General features: G+C 46.1%; 1 protein-coding gene across 2 annotated transcripts in view; it reads left to right on the top strand.

Moving 5' to 3' along the window:
• The first annotated feature begins 668 nt into the window (after nt 1–668).
• CRACDL (CRACD like) overlaps nt 669–6,000 on the top strand; it is a 67,239-nt gene continuing 61,907 nt past the window's right edge. The window contains exon 1 of one of the 2 annotated variants that reach the window (XM_054813698.1): nt 669–945. The gene's annotated coding sequence lies outside the window, so the exon portion shown is untranslated. Of the gene's footprint in view, nt 946–966; nt 985–6,000 lie in introns of those variants that run through there. The other variant, XM_054813700.1, reaches the window with a different exon arrangement.

The following is a 6,000-nucleotide window of genomic DNA, read 5'->3' as shown; positions in this document are numbered from 1 at the left end:
TGCAATACTGCTGTCCTCAGACTCACTGACTTTACACCAGAGAGTCTCTGTAGAGACAAAAATGGGCTCATGCTGAAGCTAGAGCTCACAAATTTGAGAGAAATTTATTGAAATAGATGAAGAGGGAAACTACTCTGTTCATGGTATTTTTGTCAACTCTTCCAGCCAATTCTTCCAGCCTTCCTTTCTTGCCTCTTGCATGAAAACTAAGCTTCAAATATACTATTTGAATATCCAAATGTACACAGCTGCAAGCAACTTCAGCTAGAACCCTTCACTTTGGTACTGCTGTATGGATCTTGACTGATTTTTAATTTAGGTCTGATCTGCTTTTAGCAGATGTACCTACTGACTGTAGCTACATGCTCCAATTACCCCGCTGACTCCAACAGTCTTTAATTTGCTTGAGATGAAAAAAAAAATGGAGATGGCCAGTTGCTACCTTAAACTACTAAGGGTAGGGAAAGGGGAAAGAAAAGCCGAGGCAGAAAGTTTTAGTGGTGAAATAGCTCTTTTACAATTGCTGGTCTGGTCTGCTCTCCTCTCCTCAGCCCCGTGTGTAACTCAGGGACCCAGCAGCGGCCAACGCCGGCCCGAGGCGGGGGCCTGGGCCGCCGTGCCCCTTACCTCAGCGCCGCACCTCTCCCGCCAGCTGCCCGGGCAGTGCTGCCGCCTTGCCTCGCCTTTGGCCCCGCGGCTGCGGGCGGGTCCTGCGCCGCAGGTGGCTGCCGGGCCCGCCGGGTCGGGCGGGGAGCAGTGAGGTAGGGCTGCGGGCAGGTGGCTGCAGGTCAGCAGCGGCTGTGGTGGTGCCGTCTGACTCACTCCTCGTCGCCTCCTGGGCGCTGCCAGCCGCGGGCACCGCTCTCCTGCCGTCTGCGGGCTGCCGGTGTCCTGGGCTGAGCCGCTGCCGGAGGGCTGCCGCCTCGCTCCTCGCACAGGCCGCAGGTGAGTGAAGGCAGCGCGGAGCCCCGTCGCCGGCACCGTGTAAGTGTTCGCGGAGTCCCGGGCGAGCACGTCGCCGCGGAGCGGTGGGAGGCCCCGGCGGCTCTGCCGTGCCCTCTCATAGCGGTGGGAGGCCCCGGCGGCTCTGCCGTGCCCTCTCATAGCGGCGGCCCCGCGCGGCGGGAGGCGAGGAAACGCGCCAGGAAGCGGCGGCAGGTGCCCAAAGATGGGCGCTGCGGGGGTAGCTTCGCCGCATGCCCTTTGCTGCGGCCTTGGTCGCGGAAGCGGGAGGAGGCAGAGTCGGGCGCCCGCCCGCAGGGTTCCCCACTGCACTCTCCCCGCTGGGCTCTCCTTTCCCCTCAGCCCCATCCGCCGGGATTTCGCCGCATGCCTCAGTCTGCCGGAACTCCGCCAGCCCGCCGGGGGCGGCGCAGAGGGGTGAGGGCAGCCCCGCACGCCGGCTCTCCGGCGTCGGCCGCCCAGGTAGAGCCGTTGTCGGCGCTGCCGGCCGAGCGCTGCCGTCGGGAGCGGGGAGGCTGGCCGCCACGGCGGTGCCCGCCGGCGGGGAGCGGCTCTGTTTCCCGTTGTGTTGTCCCGAGCCTGTTTTTCAGAGAGTATAGTGAAGGGAGACGCCTAAACTGAATCAAAATAGGCGTTTAATTTAGGGGCCGAAGGCAGATAGTGGGAGGACGCGGACACTTTTCCCTGTACACAAAAGGCTCTGTCGCTGTCAGCGTTTCGAAGTTTATCGAAGATGTGAATAAGATTGAGGGGAAGAGGCTTGCTGCGCTCAACAGCACTCAGGAAGGCCGAGTTCAGCTTGCGGGCCTGTTTTCTTGCCCCAAAAGGCTGTGGCTTTCCCTCTTCCATTCCTCAGACATGTCACAAAATGCTGACTGATCCTACGGCCTGAAATTATCCTTAAACGTTGTGACTTCTTCCCCACGTCAATATATTTGTGGACACAAGACCTGAAATATCACGAGCCATTTTTTCTTGATATTATATTAACTTCTATTGACAAACTTTACTGTCAGTAGTATATTTAATGTATTGAATTGTAATTGCCACTGATAGATCTGTAGGGGAATCAAAAACTAAGAGTGCAGGGAAATTTATTTTAGTTGTGAAAACATCATCCTGCCAGTTTTGCCATATGATTAACTGAAACCCCCCTCATATATTTAATACCAATATAAGCAGTAATTATATGCGTACTTTCACGCTAGTTAAAAACCTACTTTTTTCTGTAGCTAGTTTAATTGTATTTAATTTGCATAAAATCATGCAAATCTTAGGCTTTATATGCATATAAATACCAAAGCAATATAAATATCAGCTAGAAGTGTTCAGTGGACTATACGTTACATCCTTTGTCTGAAAGTAAATTGTTATTCCAGGTTGACACACACGAGATCTTCCAGAAGTTTTTCCTCTTCTACTGTTTTTCCATTATAAATCTAACATACCAAAATTAGCTTCCATAAATCTTCCTTCAGTTGGACGTCATGTTCTCTACTCAGTGCTGTATATTCTCCCATATTTGTCATCATTAGAAAGTTCATTTGTTTTATCACTCACATATCATTAGCCTCCAAAAATAGTAACCATGCATCAAAGCCTGTTTGATACTGATACAAGGCTGTATATCATTTTTGCATCAGAGTAATTTCTCATTCCTCATATCACCGTGCCAATAAACACTGGGGCACAAGTCCTTTTCCGTGCAACATGATATGGATTGGTTTTATGTAAATTTTAAGTGGAAGCGAGCTCTCATCAGCAGTTTCTACAGGGCAAAGATTAGATTACAGAAGGAAAAAATGTAACATTATTACTGGCACTTGCCTTGTAGCTCTTTAATCATTGAAAGAAGGCAGTTTCATGGTAGGAGTTGGCTTATCATTAAAGGAAAACGAGCAGGTGCCTTTAGCTTGATCAGTGATGAAGTAGAAACTTTCTGTGGTTGTAGTGATGGGTAATTCATTTGTTTACGTGCAGATGTCAGAGTTCATAGACAGCAGAAGGTCTTTGCTTTCACAATGACCATGTGAATTTTACTTCTACTGTGTTTTTAATTAAAAATGTTTTCTTTAGCATGAAGTATACTTGCAGATATAGTCTGATTCTTTTCTTGGGGGATAAAAAAAAGTAACCTGTGCAGTAGTGGCTGCAGCAGTGTTGCTTCTAACGTAGTGCATAGGAATATGAGAGCCTTCTGCCTGCTGCTGAGCTCTCCAGAGAAAAGGGCTCTGCTCACACGTGGCCTGGAGCAGTACCAACATCCTCTGCTATCCCTTCGTGCAGGACATTAACAGCTGTAAGTTACTTGGTGTCCTGGTTTTTGGCTGGGATAGTGTTAATTTTCACAAGAAGCTGGGAGGGGACACAGCCAGGACAGCTGACCCAAACTCACCAAAGGGATATTCCGTACCAGATGGTGTCATGCTCCAGCTATCAGGTGGGGAGCTGGCTGGGGAGGAGGGGTCACTGCTCGGAGACAGGCTGGGCATCGGGCTCCAAGTGGTGAGCAAATCGCATTGTGTATCGCTCGCTTTGCCTGTTCTTTCATAAATACTGTTGTTGTTATTTTCCTCTGCCTTTGCTGTCCCAGTAAACTGTCCTTATCCCAACCCACAAGTTTTACCTTTTTCTTCCAGTTCTCCTCCCCGTCCCAGTGGGGAGGGAGGAGTGAGTGAGCAGTAGCTGCCATGTGAGGCTAAACCGTGACACTTGATTGGCAGATTCAGTATTTATAGTCATGACGGAAGAGTACCAAAGAGGAGAAAAGAAAGAGCTCCATAATAGCAGGGACTGGCACTGAACTGTTACCAAGGAACTGAAAATATGATTAAATTATGGAAATGTCTCGGGCAAATATTTAGTGCAGTAGCAAGACTACATTTCAAATTCAGCAGGACTAAAGTGAAATCATTGATGTCATTAGACAAAGTTCTCCCTGTGTTTGTGTGAAGGTGTAATAAATGTCCATCGCCTTGTAGAGCATCCAGCTGTTCCACTCTTGGTTTCAGCACAACCAGTCTCTGACTGGGGCACTATAACCAAACCCCATTGTGGCTAGGGACCCTGCAGAGCACTCACTGTGCAGAAAGTGAAGGCGTCTCCTAAGTCTGTTTTTACTAGTGTCACGGATCTCTTGTCCAGTGTACTGTCCAGCTGGAATGCATTGGTTCTCTTGCCCTCTGAAGTCTTGCTTCTTAACAGCAAGAGCTGGCTTTGGCTCATTAAATATAGTATATATCCAGTGATGCACAATTCATTTATCTTTATGTTTTCAGATGCCTAGTAGTGCCTTTCTGAGACTGTAGGTGTTGATGATCTGAATGTGTCTGGTTTTTATCAGTCACAAATATTAAAGGACATCCATTTGAGCATGGAAATCTTTGTTGGAAGGCAGTAGTATGAAGGCTGTACATGCCAGGATTGTAACATACTCTTGTAGGAAAAGCTACTTCATTTCCCAGCTTTGCATAGTCTGTAAGAGAGTTAATCGCAGGAGAGATGGAAATTCAATCATAAACCACTAAATTTAATGTGTCCAAGATATTAAATATACAGTCTTCTCTTACTGAGAGATTTATGATTCCATATTATTAAAGAGAAAAGAGAGGCTATGCAAAAAGGTCAGGGAAGGAGACCATTTAGTTACCCATTTTGTTACAGTGAAATATCCATTCATGGACGAAATTATCACTTAAGGAAAATGGCTTTATCTGTACCGAAGCATTTCAGTGGATTGCTACTCATCCTAAAGTCCACAGAACTCCCTCAAAATTATGTTTCTCCATCCTTCAGCTTTGGGTTTGATAAGGTGAGGTCCTCACAGTTTATGTTTTTGGATCAGCCAGTACTGGCACAAGTCCCTCCTCGTACTCCCCAGAGCCTTCTCAGTGTAGTACTGTAGCCTCGCTCACTCCATCACCCCACGTGAAGAGGGCTAAGCTAAGATACGCTCATTAAATGTGTGTGATCTCATCAAGTCATTAATGGAAAGATCTTTCTAATTCAGTATCAGATTAACATTTTGCAGATCGATGTTGTGGGTTCTTCCAAAGTACAATTTAAGAGGCAAGGGGATCTTTGGCTGCTCTGAAATACATTTAAAATGGAAGAGTTTAAAATTTAAATATAAAAGTGAATGATGCAATCAGTACAGTAATTCTGGAGTACTTTAATTTTTGGTGTCTATAAAGTGTGAACATTTTGTGTTGTAGAATTTGGAGTGTAAAATACCTACATCTGTTTTATGTGTTATGACAAGGTGAAACTAAAAATCTTGGCAGTTCAAAAAGAAGCAATTGGGTCTGTCAGCACCTGGGAAAACACAGCAGGCTGGGAGTATAGCATAAATGTATTAGTAGATGTTTCTGCAAATACAATCAGCAGTGATGTTTTTAATGAAGCTGACACTTAAATAATCGTTGTCTTGATTTCAAGGGTAGCGTTTTATTGTGTTCATACCTCTTGCAAGTCCCACTACTTCTGGTGGCCGTACTCTGTATAGACTCAGCTGGAGCCAACAAAATTCCTCTTGGCAGAGGTAGCTTATCCAGTAGTGGTTGTAGGAATTTAACTAACAGAAAGCTGTCTTAGACCCCTTTAAACAGCAGATGGTGTATCTGCCTTTGTAGAGCATGTTTGAAATGTACCTTGGGAGCAAGTTTTGCTGTATGCATTGGTGATGCCTTAAATTCTGACAAATTTTGAAATAATTCAAGAGGAAAATTAAATCAATGACTCAGAGAAATATGCGTCAAAACAGGTGTAAGAGAGACAGTGGGATTTTTTTAGCAGTTTATCACTATTGACTCTCCATGACCTTGAAAGAGTCTAGTGAAGTGTCATTACAAGAGTATTTACTTAGGGCAAACAGGTTTTTAGCGTGTCTGTTATGTTCAAAGAGAATGAGATAAAACACGACACTGATTTCACTGGTATTTCTTCCAGTACATTTTTTTTTTCCTCGGAATTCTCAGGCCTGTGATTCTCCATGCTCTCAGCTGCTTCAGAGCAGACTTCATCAGTAAGCCCCAGGCA

The sequence above is a fragment of the Grus americana genome, chromosome 1 (genome assembly GCF_028858705.1).
Source record: "Grus americana isolate bGruAme1 chromosome 1, bGruAme1.mat, whole genome shotgun sequence".
In the NCBI taxonomy this organism is placed as follows: domain Eukaryota; kingdom Metazoa; phylum Chordata; class Aves; order Gruiformes; family Gruidae; genus Grus; species Grus americana.
Note: the sequence above shows the minus strand (reverse complement) of the source record. Positions and strands in the feature narration are given on the sequence as shown.